The sequence below is a fragment of the Paramisgurnus dabryanus genome, chromosome 5 (genome assembly GCF_030506205.2).
Source record: "Paramisgurnus dabryanus chromosome 5, PD_genome_1.1, whole genome shotgun sequence".
Lineage (NCBI taxonomy): Eukaryota > Metazoa > Chordata > Actinopteri > Cypriniformes > Cobitidae > Paramisgurnus > Paramisgurnus dabryanus.
In genome coordinates this window covers 24,363,190-24,378,651 of record NC_133341.1, presented here as the reverse complement: position 1 = coordinate 24,378,651, position 15,462 = coordinate 24,363,190, and the positions used below count along the sequence as shown (strand labels likewise).

The 15,462-nt window shown below is 34.6% G+C and overlaps 1 pseudogene; it reads right to left on the bottom strand.

The window, feature by feature from the left end:
* Window positions 1-1,356: 1,356 nt before the first annotated feature.
* Window positions 1,357-11,169, bottom strand: LOC135732192 (histo-blood group ABO system transferase-like; annotated as a pseudogene).
* Window positions 11,170-15,462: the final 4,293 nt, after the last annotated feature.

Here is a 15,462-nt window from a genome sequence, read left to right as displayed (position 1 = left end):
CAACGAAAACTTTCCGCCTAATTCACAACAGGCACGTGAGCACATTTCACGCACACAATTGTGCGTAAGCACATATTTCTATTTAAGGGCAATCTACAACTTTGCTAAATATTTTGCATCGCATACTATTTCTATTTGTAAAAACTCATAATTATTAGAGCATTACATGACATATTTTAAAGTCAGTCTTTTAAAGGTTCCAAAGAATGCACTGAAATAATGTTAAATTGTTCTCTGATATCTACAGAAGGTATGTGGCTTTATTAATGCAAAAATGATCCAGAGACAGGTTTACAAGTCCATTTACAACCCTAGTATTTGCCCTTAGAATGAAATGGTCTACTATTACCTTATTTTAAAGGGTCATGAATAATAATGTTGAGCACTGAAGTAAAAAACATCCGAAGTAAAAGTATGTGCACTGTAAATAGGTTAAGAAAACTAATGTCTGGAATATGTTCATATGTTTCTTTTTTAATGTAATTCAATTATAAACCTTTATAAGTCATAATTTATGACATGTACCTAGAGTCAAATGTGTGTTGGTGCTGACACATCATTGAAGAAAAGAAAGACAAGTGTTCTTTTTTGTAACAAAAAACTACTTTTAAAAGAAAAGTTTTTGTGGCATCCTGTATAAAATAAGCCATTGAGCCATTAATTACATATTTTTACAATGAAATTGCTCAAAAATCAAGAGTTTGTTCTTGTGTAAAGGTTCATCAGCTATATGGAAACACATTTGGAGCCTTTGCTCCATTGCAGCTTACAACAGAAAGTTATTTAATACAGCAGCTATATGCAATGTTTGCAAATTTGATAAAACACAACAAACAAATGATTCAATATAAAAATGATTCAAATCTGTATTCAGAATTTTCAAGTCCAGTATCTCAGATGCTGTCAAATTGATTTTGTATGAAAAGTTTCTCCAGATTTTGGTTGTTTTTATTAGGATGACACACAAATTGTGTTTAGTCACCTGAAAAATGATACAATTTTACTAAAATTATATCATTTGTTTTGCAAGGTACAAAAAAATTATACTTCATCTTGTAAAAAAAGAAATTCTAAAAACAAACAGTGCTAAATAGCACTAAAAGTGGTTCACTGGCTTGAAATCATAGGGGAACCATTTTAAGTCCTATATAGCACCTATGTAGTACCTGTGTAGAACCATATTGTGCTGAATAGAACCATATCGGGTGCTTTATAGGTGCAAAGTGTAGGTGTGTGGTTGATACACCTTATTTTCCTTATTTATTTTGTCTGTATTTCTCTTCCTTGTATTTACTGTAAAGCTGCTATGATGATATATTGTGAAGAGTGCTAAACAGAAAAACATAAAAATTGAACTTAATTTGAATTATTTATGTTTGGGCGAACCTCAGCATTGTTTTAGCCACATGAGAGAAGCGAATAATTTTGACATGTTTCGTTCTTATGTCAATATCCCGCCACAGATACTCAGGTGAGAGCAGCTTGCTAGGTTTATTGTAAAGCAAATACTTGTTCAAGTGAGACTCATCGTGCCATATTGCCTCAATGGATTTAGCAGCATCAATACTCTGCTGCTCACGACAGGTTTTGGTGAGCTTATAAACTTCCTGTACTGTGCCACCAAACGCAGCAGCAGTGTAATAATAATCACCTTCTTCAACCGGAATAAACGCTTGTGACTCTGGTCTACGTTCATATTGGAATTTGTCCCGCTTGAAATCATAAAACCAAGGATGGATCACACCTACAAGACGACCTAATGTCTCCGCACCCCAGGGGCCATAAAACTTTGTGTCCACATCAAGGCAGAAAATATAATCGGTATCCATGGCAAGTTCAGTCTCGGTTAGTTTTTCCAGTATTCCCATCCTGCCCATACTGATGTCCTGCCACCTCTCCATACTCGGGACCTTCCTCACCGTTAGCTGATGTTCTTCACTCAGTTTTACATCGGGAACCGCCTCTGGTTGATCAGTAAATAAATAATAATGCACTCGAAATCCAACAAAATAATGTTGTTCGGCTGACTCCAGAAAGTCTTTGAGAAAACGTGTATATCTAAAAAAGAAAGTAAAGGTAAGTTGTACATATACCAAGTGAATCAGTTTGGACATAAATAATAAGAGAAGTAGGAAATACAGTGGTATGTGGTACTCACTTTCCCAATGCGAAAACAGTTGTTGCAATGGTGATGTTTTGTTGTTTGTAGATAAAGTCGATCAGTGTAGGATCAAAGGTTTTCACCCAAACAATTGGGGCCAACCATGGTGTCACAGAAACAACATCTGTCCGACATCTGTTTAAACCCACAAAAAGCATTGTAGTCACTTAATCCACCATTTCAGTTGAGTGTGTATACTATTACATTTTCATACTTACCCCACCAGGACACTGGGTTGCTTGTATAGCAACCTGTTGAAAGATGAAGCAGAAAACAGACATTCCTTATTGGTTCATAAACTTGATCATGACACACATTTAAACTATAACCTATGCTTCATGATGTACTAACACAACATCAGAATTAGACTCTGCTTTAGTGTACAGGAAAAAAATAACATTGATTTCAATCTTTGACATGACCTCAAGTTAAAGGACAAGTTCGGTATTTTAGACTTAAAGCCCTGTTTTCAGATTGTTTATGGTCAAATAGAATGGTTTTGACTGAAATTTCGACATTTTCGGCTGCCCTGAGAATTTTCGCGTGTTTGTGTTTCAGCTCAGACTTCTACAATGGGTTTATAGGTGCACTGGAACAATCCTTCCTAAAATGCATTAAACTTTCGTTTACAAAGACGTGAAACTCACCGAGTGGTCAGGGGTGTTCACTGGTATGCTCACACAAAAATCGCTCCAAAAGACGCATTCCAACAGGTTTTATCGTAGTTTTTACCAACTCCATTGACTGTATTAGACGTCCTGTGAGGTACGGTATTACTCCGCGCCGGGAACTTTGTTTCTATTCTTGCAATTGGCAAAGGCGGATTAGCGCCACCACCTGGGCTGGAGTGTTTATTATTCAAGCTCTAAGCGGAAGAATGTACGGGTGTGAGGCGTTTGGGGAAATAGGTCCACAAGTTAACAACGAATGCTAAAACAGCTGTTGGAAAGCATCTTTTGCAGCGATTTTTGTGTGAGCATATCAGTGAACACCCCTGACCACTCGGTGAGTTTCACGTCTTTGTAAACGAAAGTTTAATGCATTTTAGGAAGTATTGTTCCAGTGCACCTATAAACCCATTGTAGAGGTCTGAGCTGAAACACAAACACGCGAAAATTCTCAGGGCAGCCGAAAATGTCGAAATTTCAGTCAAAACCATTCTATTTGACCATAAACAATCTGAAAACAGGGCTTTAAGTCTAAAATACCGAACTTGTCCTTTAATATTAAAGATCTCAAGGTTATATTTTTCACAGAATGTTCTTTACATTACATAGGACGATTTTGGTCAATCACATAAAATTACTTCTGAAATGTAAGAAGGTTGTTGTCGAGGTTCATGCGAAGATCATGGAAAAACACTTGAGGACTTGTTTGAAAGGGATTGCATGTATTTCTATGCAGTAGGTGTGCGCATGATGTTGCTTTTACTGTACATGTATGTTGAAGAGAAAATGTGTATGTGTAGCCTACAGCATATCATGATTACTTACCTGGAGCTGTCTGATTGTTGATTTCTGCAGCTTTAAACAAGTCACAAACATAAAAATGTAAGATATTCATTCACCAGAGAAACAATTCAGATGCTATGATATTGTTTGGTGGTTAGTCCAGTCAGTTATGCCACCAAATGAGACTGTCGACCCAAAATAAAAACCTAATTGTTTGTTTGTGCAAGCAGCACCATTTTATGACGTCAAGTTATGTGTAAGCCATTAGTGCCCTCTAGCGGCAATCTGCACATTACGTCAACTTCGGTGAACGTGACTGTGGTTACGCCAACTGAGTGGCAAAAGACAAAGCGGCAGAATTTGTATTCAGTGTAAAATCAGCGAAAAAATGGGGAAACCGCGTCTAAATGGGAAAAATCTGTTGTGTGATAGATTGTACTACAGATTTAACAAGAATTTGGAGCTATCGTTTACAGACCGCCATGAAACACCGAAAGGAGAAGTAAATGGATCGTCCTGATCACAGGTGGGTTGATACGTTGCTAGGGTCACTATTAAGTCCAACTTTATTAAATTTTTGTCGATAATTGTTATACTGACATTTTCGCGGCCGCCGCTAGAACAGCCAGTCATTTTGCTAAATGTTTTTGCCACTCAACAGGGCGAGCTCCGGCGTGGTCACGTGGAAAAGTGACCTCAATGCATACCTGTGGTTACCTTTTAAGGTTTTTTGCTTTATACGTCAGAACGCATTTTATTTACTGCATTTGTAAAACCTAAACCAGTTCTCAACCATATAACACACATTTAGCAAGTAACAGTACAGTCACAAGTATTTATTGCATGAATTGACAAAAAAAACATGCCCTGCTGAAAAAACCAGCATCAAACCAGCATGGACCAGCATGGGAATTATGCTGGTCTATGCTGCTTTAGCTAGTGGTCACCAGCATACCAGCACCAAAACACAACATATGCTGGTATGACCAGCATGGGATGCTGGTGCTAATGCTGGTTTAGCTGGTGCTAATGCTGGTTCGATTCTGGTTTAGCTGGTGCTAATGCTGGTGCTGATGCTGGTTTGATGCTGGTTTAGCTGGTGTTCACTAGCAAACCAGCACCAAAACACAACATATGCTGGTCTTGCTGGTATGCTGGTTTTTCAGCAGGGCAGAACAATTCTCATAGAAACCTTGCGAACTGAAACCATGGATACAAACACTTTATATGAAAAAATCCACAAATGCAAGGGTCAGATCTCAAAACATCATAGAGACATTGGGTTGGGCTATTTTGACTTATTAACAATATTGTAACATTTGTGAGCCGAGGGATTTTTGCTGATAAATTTTGTATTCTTTTGTCTGAAATCATGAGTTTTTTTTTCAAACTCAACTTTATTTCATTTTGTTCCCTTGTTCGACTTGACCTCAGTATTATTGCTGCTTGCAGCTATATTTTAGTAAAAGGTTGGTCGCATTTGGTGGAATGGATGAATAACCAAAACAATCGTATGGGCTGAAGGATAGGTTAGGTTAAGTCATCATTTACTATTAATCTTTTACTGTGAACGTACATGTGTGTTTGCATTTTTATGTTTAAAAGAGAATTCATGTATATTTAAAAAATGGACTTCCTAAATCAAGACATACAAACTATGTCTATTGTATTAGGTTAGGTTACTTTCAGTGGCGGCTTGTGACTGCTCATCCGAGGGGCGCTAATTCAAAATATGTGTCATGCGTGTTGCTTGCGTTTTCAAAATGTGTGTTTGTTGTGTCATGTGAACCATGTGCATCACGTGTTTTGTCAAAATAAGTGCCTGCTGAAAATGAGTCAAAACCGTTTATGATAAAAGAGACACTCATGTTCACAAAATACACGAAAAACACTTCCTTAACAGTAAACTCTGATTGCGCATGAGATTATGCGAGTATCTGGCAAATGCGAGCGTCTCTTTTATCATAAACCCTTTAGACGCGTCTGCAGCAGACACTTATTTTGAAAAGACATGTGATGCACACAGGAAGGATCACTCGACGCGCCAAACACATACTTTGAAAAAAGGAACAACACACATGACGGGCTTGTTGTGACGAACTTCGCATCGAATAAAGAAGTCGCCGGCACTGGTTACTTTATTTGTACCCATATGTGTGCATGAGATTGTTTTACTGTATGTTTAAGAGAGAATACTTGTGTGTATATGCATTACATGAGCACTTACTTCTCGTCGTCTGTTTCTTGAGTTCTGCAACTCAAAACATATAAAATATTTTAGGAACAGACTTCCCAACAAACACATACTTCTCCTTATCGGAGATTTATAGCCATTCTACTTTGCAGTGTGTATGTACAGCCTGACCTCATGAGAATCTGTACGTTTTACAAATTCGTATAAAGTTAAATGCAAAAATGTACGATTATCATAAAAAACAACGCAACCGCGCCCCTAACCTCAATGTCACAGAGGTCAAGGCAAATCATACAAAAATTTACCAATGTGGTCGAAACGATTAATACAAATTCAACTCATAAAATACATACGAATTGCCATGAGATAGCTTTGGTATGTATACATATATGTGTAAAAGGAAATTAATATCAACTGTAGATGAAACTCACATCAGCCAATTGATGATGTAGCCCAAATAAAAGAGCCTGTAAAAAAGCTGAATTTTTTAATTAAAGATGTTTTTTCCAAATAACAAACCGTATAGAACTAAACAGTTTAAGGATTGTAACAATGCATATATTATAATATGATGTAAATCACATTTAGATATTAGGATAAAGTGCAACACAAACTGATAAGCAAACAAATTATGTGATACGAGACAATAAAGGAACAAGAAACAGAAAGCATTAGGACTACAAACTTAAAATCCCTAAAACAAAAGCAGAATGTGACAAGGCAGCAGATGAGGGGTATTATTCAGCAGTCAAATAACGGGAAAGGTATTAATGTATTAAGGCGTCTATTCAGATGGATATAGGTGAATATAATTTTCATCTTCATTGTGAAACCTAAATTAAAAATTATTGCTGCACAGTATAATGTACCATATCATAAAAGTGTACATTAAGGTAATACAAAAGTCGGTGAAAGTTTTTTCGACACTTTTTCGATGACTCAGTTCTGATGTTCTTTACTGTAAGTTAGGTTCTGTCTATAAGCCTGTTTAGTGATTATTGTGTAAATGTTGAGGATTGTTAACCTCCTAACAATTAGTTTTGATACAAAAGGGGTTCATGTAAAAACGGCTGCCTTAAAGGGACAGTTCACCCAAAAATTAAAATTCTGTCATAATACATTTCTTTGTGCTGATGAACATGAAGGAAGAGATTTTGAGTAATGTTTGTAACCAAACCAATTATGAGCCCCATTCACTTTAATAGTAAAAGAGAATACTATGGCAGTGAATGGGGCTCGAACGGTTTGGTTAGAAACATTCCTCAAAATATCTTCCTTCATGTTCATCAGAACAAAGAAATTTATACAGGTTTCTAACAACTTGAGAGAAAATCTTGACTAGTGAGGAACTGCTGTAACCAATAAAATGTTGAAAATGATTAACTCATTCTGATAAATTATTGTAAAAACCATAAACTGTAAAAGGTAAAAACACCCTGAATTTTATGAATCGCTTTTTTTCATTCTATTTGTTCAAAGAAATAACTTAGCAATCTAGTTTGTAAATGTTTTAAAAAGCTACAATGTTATGGAAAGCTGTGAATTTAAAAATTGATTCCCCAAATATAGAGATTCATCTAATTGTTCTAAATTCGTGCAACTTTTTTTCTTTAACACAAAAACCAGAATGTTACATGAAAACCTGATACCTCAAGTATATACCTTTGTTTTAATTGTATGTAAAAAGATGCACAGACCAAATCGTGAGCCGAATGGCAAAACAAACAAACAATCCAGTGAGTTATTTTAACAAGACGTCTGGTGGAGGATGGGTGCTTGAGCTGAATGTCCGACTGTATAAAGATGGTTTGTTGCATTTTACTTAACTGAAGGTGGTCGCGCATCTAGACTTTTACATCGAACACACCTGAAAAGTTACATCATCTATTGTTCACATGTTTGGTTTCCCTAATGATGATGTAAACCTCAGACATTTCTGAAACGTTTCATAGTAACATATGCAGGGAGTAAAAAAACTTCATTTATACACAGAGATACTCAATGATGATTACTATTTAGAGTTGATTCATGATTCATGATTTTAAAGCATTAAAGGTTTTAAAAAATTTTAAGTTCATTACTTACTTAAAATGCTAATTAAAAATTCACAATACTCGTAAAAATACTCGTTGAAAAAAGCACTCAAGGTATTACAGAAAGGAGTTAAGTTTTACATTCAGTCAATGAAGTTCAGTTTACCTATGCCATTTACTTTGAACCTTTTTTATGTAAATGTAGTGGATGTAGTGACTATTGAAAATTGTCTGTGCTTTTCTTTTATGTTCAAATAAAAATCACATAATCACATTTCATCTCCTAAACAACCTTATTTCCAACACATTTTCTAATGTTAAATATTCAAACATGTAAGAAAAATCAGCTTTACATACCCCATCAGTGACATGCCAGCAAACACAAAACGGAAGAAACATTTACTCTGACGAAGTAACATCTTGTGTCTGTTTTCACTTGATGACTGAACTGAAGGATGACTGAGAGTGAAAATATACAGAAAGAGAGCGTTTGCAAGAAGAGAAATTTAAAAGTCAAATAGAGTTGTGCGAGGGCATTCCTTCACATTTTGGACACAACGATTAGACTAATTTATCATTGACTTTTTGTAAGGATGAGACAGAGAGGAATCTAATGCAATAAAATGTTTATTGGTAATAAACAGCGATAGGAGCATAAAGTCAATAATCCATTGGAAACTTCACGAACACAGTCCAATCAGGAACTCTGCTTATGACACATAATCCACCCGAAGGTCTTCCGGAAACATGAAGTTCAATACACAATCCACGATGGGTGATGAACACCATACACTCTTAAGAAAAATGGTTCTTCAAAGGTTCCATATAGAACCATAGCTTACTGAAGAACCCTTTTTTTTGCTGAAATGGTTCTTTGTCTTGGCAAAATGGTTCTTTAATTCCCGCCTTTTTTATTTGAAATGTAGTCAGTTATTTTCAAGCTGCCTCCTGATGATTTTCACCTGTAAAAGCCCTGAATCATCAGTCCTGCTGAACCGCCTGCAGACTAACAACACAAACAGGTAAGAGAGTAAAATAATCATCATTTACTGTTAAAAACATTATGAAAATTGAAGTTTTGTGTGTTCTAATTGTAATTTATTTATTTTATAACAGGTAAACTTTATACTGTAAGCTTCCTTCCCTTTAATGCAGGTAAGCTTCATACGGTTTTAAATTATATATTTAGGGGACTTTCTTTTAGGATAATGATTTGTTAAAGTGTTAAAAAGTTAATACATGTGAATTGTACATTAAAGGTGCTCTAAGCGAATTGAAGCGTTTTAGACCATAAAACATTTTTTGTTACATACCGGAAACATCTCCTCACTATCTGCTTGCTGCCTGTCCGCTGATCAAACTGTAAAAAAACGCGATCTCTGTAGACAGCCCAGGCTTCACAAACGGCAATATCAACAAATGGCCAAACCTAGCCAGCACAAAACAAAACAAAGTATTCCAGCCAATAAACGGCAAGAAGGATTTGGGGGTGGGGGTTGGGCGCGTTCATGAAAGCACGGAAGGGAGGGGGAGGGGGAGGAGTTAGCTACGCTCTGTCTGTTTGAAAACAGTTTAAACATCAACAGGAAGTGACGTCGCACATTATTCGCTTAGAGCGCCTTTACGTTTATTAAACTAATTATGAAAAGAATGTGGTACAACATGTGTTTAGTTTTTTTATTGATATTTAAAAGTTTTCATATGTGAGGTAATCTTGCTTATGCTGGGAGTGAAGGCAAGTGCGTATGACCGCTTGATATGAGAGACACATCCTGTATTTAAAGGTGATGTATGCATGTTACTTTCAATGCTGGCATTAAAATAGTTATTTTACTTTTTAAACATTTTGAAAATTGAAGTTTTGTGTGTTCTTATTGTACTTTATTTCTTTTATAACAGGTAAACTTTATACTGTAAGCTTCATTCCCTTTATAAAAGGTAAGCTTCATATTTTTTTAATTATATATTTAGAGGACTCTGCTTTAACAATGACTTAGGATAATGATTTGTTAAAGTGTTAAAAAGCATATAAATGTATATTGTACATTAAGTTTATTAAACTAATTATCAGAAGAATGTGGTACAACATGTGTTTAGTGTTTTTTTATTGATATTTCAGAGTTTTTGTATGTGAGGTAATCCTGCTTATGCTGGGAGTGAAGGCAGTACATATGACCGCTTTGATATGAGAGACACATCCTGTTTTTAAAGGGGATGTATGCAGGTTTCTTTCAATGCTGACATTAAAATAATAGTTATTTACTGTTTAAACATTTTAGACAGTTTGTGTGTGTGTGTTTTTGTGGCATATTTACTTATAATATCAGAATTACTTATTATTATTTTTGTCTATCTCTTGTAGGTGGATTGTGAGTGAAGCTCCAGAAAGTTGGATAGCTGCAAGTCGGCCATTGGCTTGATAACAGTGGTTTATGAATAAATCTTTCACCAACCATTCACGTATTTACTGACAAAACCAGCCTGGTCTCACTATTAATACGTAGTATTTACACGTAACTTTAAAAAACAAAAAACATATTTTTTGTACGTTTAAAATAGATGCTAAAACGTACAATGTAGACGTATTTACAACATTTAAAAGTAGCCTTATTACGTTTTGACAGCTAAAAAACGTAAAAAATTTACGTATCTTTCATTCCATAAAGATTGCTGTAGCGATATGTTACCTACCCCAAACCTTACCCTAAACCCAAACCTAACCCTAAACCCAAACTCTTTTTAAACAAATTTTTTTAATACGTAATGTATTATTTTTATATTATGCAAGTAACGGACAGATATGTTTAGGAACATATTAGTAACAATATAGCATTCAAAAGATATTTTAAGGTGCTACAGTCCTACGCAAAACAGTTTATTAAAATCATTTAACGTTACGGTTTAAAAAATCATAACAGACAGACAAGTGTAATCACACACAACTTATTTATTGCGAATATTAAAATCAGTACCAAAAGTAGTTAAAATGACGATGTGCTGCAGCCGCGGTCCTCTCTGGAGTATATGAAGTAAAGTAAAGAGAAATATTAAAGTTATTAATCCAAGAGTTTGATCAGCGTTGATTCGGCTTCCCTCTGTCACCCAGGGGGGCAGGGTTTCATATTTTATTTAAGCTTCCCCAGGCGCCACCATTGCTTAGCGAACACCCACCAGCTGTTAGCATCCCATTGACTCCCATTCATTTTGGCTTCACTTTGACAGCGAATAACTTTACATCTGATGCGTTTTAAGACTCCAATTGTCATTTAATTATTTCTAAAGAAACACGAAAATGTATAAAAGGCTCCATTACCTTGTATCTTACGTCATGTCCCAGTAGAAGCAGTTTTTGTAAAAATGTGCTAACGATTGCGTCAAAACCTGCGACTCTCTGTTGCACAGTAGAGAAATTACCGTATGGACAGGAGGAGAAGCTCGGAGGCAATCTTTTACTGTCTATGAGGCAATCGGGTGGACGTGGAGGCATAAAGTCAAGGGAGATTATTAATCAGAATACTTAGCCAAATGTGTTCCTGTTCACGCTCGCCGTTTCTGCAAGATTCGGCGGGTGATTCAGATTTCTCTTGGCACGGCTATTAGAAGACTTACAATTGTCAGACAGGTTGTTCACGTGATATCTACATCATCAAGCTCAGTTTGAGTCTGCGCAGTACGCTCGACACCAGGAAGTGGGTGCTTCTAATTGATTTCACTTGTCTCCGTTGATTTCAATGGGGTCGCTGTGTCCATTTTTTTTTTACTGTCTATGCTGTCACCGCGCTTTTTTAATTTCAAACGTACACCAACGGAAATTGAAATGACGCAAATATGTCACGTGGCACTCAAAGAGCCAATGAGCTTTTGATATCACTGCTGTAAAGCAATGTGTCGTAAAGCTTCTTGAGGCGGGATATTTGATTTCACATTAACGAACGCGCAATCTGACTTTACGGTGGCTGATGAGAACTCGAATCAAGATCGCTGGATAAAGGGCTGAATTTGGATCTGTTCCTCGCAATCGTATGAATTTTAAAGATGTGGATTTAAGCAAATAAATAAAAGTAACATCTTTTGTGAATATATGTTGTATTTTGTTGTAATTATTGCTTAGTAGTAATAATAACGTATTGCATAGAAGACAGCAGGAGAAAACGCGTTTTTGTGTGTCATGGCAAACAAACTAAATATTAAAAAAAATAGTTAAATAAATACAGAGATGTTATTCATTTTGAAGTTTTAAAAATGTTAAATATTGTGAAATTATCTGAATATCATAATCATTTCATTAGGTAAATAGGTAAACTGTCTTAAATAAATAGGTCAGAAAATATGACTGAAAACATGTCATTGTTATGAGTAAGAAACGCCAATGCACACGATTTTAATATTTATGAATAGGAATAAATTACGTACAAATTTGTACGTTTGTAAAGCTGTAAATACGTAAATTATTTACGTATTAGTCCTGTCAAAACGTTGATATTGTACGTTTCTCTGTGTTTTAAACGTAAGTAAATGTACGTATTGTACAACCACACTGAAACTTAAAAATACACACGTATTCTCATGAGATCACGTTGGACAAAACAGGTAGCTTGAGCAGAATCATATTGAAACTTCTGTCAAATCATGTTTTACATACAGTATGTAAGCAAACTTCAGGTTAATATTAACTTGTCTTGTCTTGATGTCTTTCCTTTCATCCATGACCGACAGACCCAAATCTTGTTCGGCCTGATGCTCAACCTTGTACAGTCCACCAAATGATGACCACTGCAAAGTAATGGGAATCTGTGGTAATCACAGCCTGTGTCTCAAGATCAACATGACAACAGTAGACCATCTCTTATCTTACTCTTATTTGACTAAGTGTTAAAAGTCACTGCCACAAAACAAAGAACATTGGATGGAGTATTGGAGTATGTACTGTACAATGATCCAGCAAACTAAATATGGACTTTTTTGTAAGCTTCTACAAACATTGACACAATCCTATTTACTTTTATTTTTAGAGTTAGTAATGTATAATTATCATCCCATTCATTTGTATTCTATGCCGTATATGTGTTTGTGCTAAAGTTTTTACATCTGAATGTAATGTCATAATATGGTAATGTTCAGTATTTATTATCATTTACATGTTTTGATGTGGCATATGTCATGATTTTATTGATTTCATGTAATTGTTGTCTGTTAAGAATGATTGTCTTTACCAAATTTTATTGTTAATTTATTTAATATTGAACATGTTATTTAACATCCATATCTTATTTGAGTAGTGATTTGTTATATTTACATAAAAATTCATATATTTATTTTGATGTATATTTTGTGATTTTAATGCACATTTATTATTTTATGATATCTCATGTAATGAAAAAGTGCTAAAATATATATATATATATATATATATATATATATATAAGCAACAGCGCCCAAGATCCGCTTTTTTTAGCACTTTTTCATTACATGAGATATCATAAAATAATAAATGTGCATTAAAATCACAAAATATACATCAAAATAAATATATGAATTTTTATGTAAATATAACAAATCACTACTCAAATAAGATATGGATGTTAAATAACATGTTCAATATTAAATAAATTAACAATAAAATTTGGTAAAGACAATCATTCTTAACAGACAACAATTACATGAAATCAATAAAATCATGACATATGCCACATCAAAACATGTAAATGATAATAAATACTGAACATTACCATATTATGACATTACATTCAGATGTAAAAACTTTAGCACAAACACATATACGGCATAGAATACAAATGAATGGGATGATAATTATACATTACTAACTCTAAAAATAAAAGTAAATAGGATTGTGTCAATGTTTGTAGAAGCTTACAAAAAAGTCCATATTTAGTTTGCTGGATCATTGTACAGTACATACTCCAATACTCCATCCAATGTTCTTTGTTTTGTGGCAGTGACTTTTAACACTTAGTCAAATAAGAGTAAGATAAGAGATGGTCTACTGTTGTCATGTTGATCTTGAGACACAGGCTGTGATTACCACAGATTCCCATTACTTTGCAGTGGTCATCATTTGGTGGACTGTACAAGGTTGAGCATCAGGCCGAACAAGATTTGGGTCTGTCGGTCATGGATGAAAGGAAAGACATCAAGACAAGACAAGTTAATATTAACCTGAAGTTTGCTTACATACTGTATGTAAAACATGATTTGACAGAAGTTTCAATATGATTCTGCTCAAGCTACCTGTTTTGTCCAACGTGATCTCATGAGAATACGTGTGTATTTTTAAGTTTCAGTGTGGTTGTACAATACGTACATTTACTTACGTTTAAAACACAGAGAAACGTACAATATCAACGTTTTGACAGGACTAATACGTAAATAATTTACGTATTTACAGCTTTACAAACGTACAAATTTGTACGTAATTTATTCCTATTCATAAATATTAAAATCGTGTGCATTGGCGTTTCTTACTCATAACAATGACATGTTTTCAGTCATATTTTCTGACCTATTTATTTAAGACAGTTTACCTATTTACCTAATGAAATGATTATGATATTCAGATAATTTCACAATATTTAACATTTTTAAAACTTCAAAATGAATAACATCTCTGTATTTATTTAACTATTTTTTTTAATATTTAGTTTGTTTGCCATGACACACAAAAACGCGTTTTCTCCTGCTGTCTTCTATGCAATACGTTATTATTACTACTAAGCAATAATTACAACAAAATACAACATATATTCACAAAAGATGTTACTTTTATTTATTTGCTTAAATCCACATCTTTAAAATTCATACGATTGCGAGGAACAGATCCAAATTCAGCCCTTTATCCAGCGATCTTGATTCGAGTTCTCATCAGCCACCGTAAAGTCAGATTGCGCGTTCGTTAATGCGAAATCAAATATCCCGCCTCAAGAAGCTTTACGACACATTGCTTTACAGCAGTGATATCAAAAGCTCATTGGCTCTTTGAGTGCCACGTGACATATTTGCGTCATTTCAATTTCCGTTGGTGTACGTTTGAAATTAAAAAAGCGCGGTGACAGCATAGACAGTAAAAAAAATGGACACAGCGACCCCATTGAAATCAACGGAGACAAGTGAAATCAATTAGAAGCAACCACTTCCTGGTGTCGAGCGTACTGCGCAGACTCAAACTTGTTTTCAGTAAAATATCAAAAAATTCTTAAATTAAGATGGTTTTTCTTGAGCAAAACGACCCAAGAAAATAAGTCTAGTTTTTAGACCAAAAATATTATATTTAAGGAATTTTGTGCATAAAACAAGCAAAAAAAATCTGCTAATGGGGTAAGCACATTTTTCTTGAATTTAGTGTTTAAGAAAAAATATTTTTTTGCTTACCCCATTGGCAGATTTTTTTGCTTGTTTTATGCACATAATCACTTAAATTTAATATTTTTGGTCTAAAAACTAGATTAATTTTCTTGTGTCGTTTTGCTCATAATGAAAAAGCATCTTTATTTAATAAATGTTAGATATTTTTACTGAAAACAAGACAAAACTACTAAGAATGTTTTTCTTGAAAATCATTTTTTGCAGTGTGGTAATTATCTTTAACACTAGAACGAACAGGGTGTC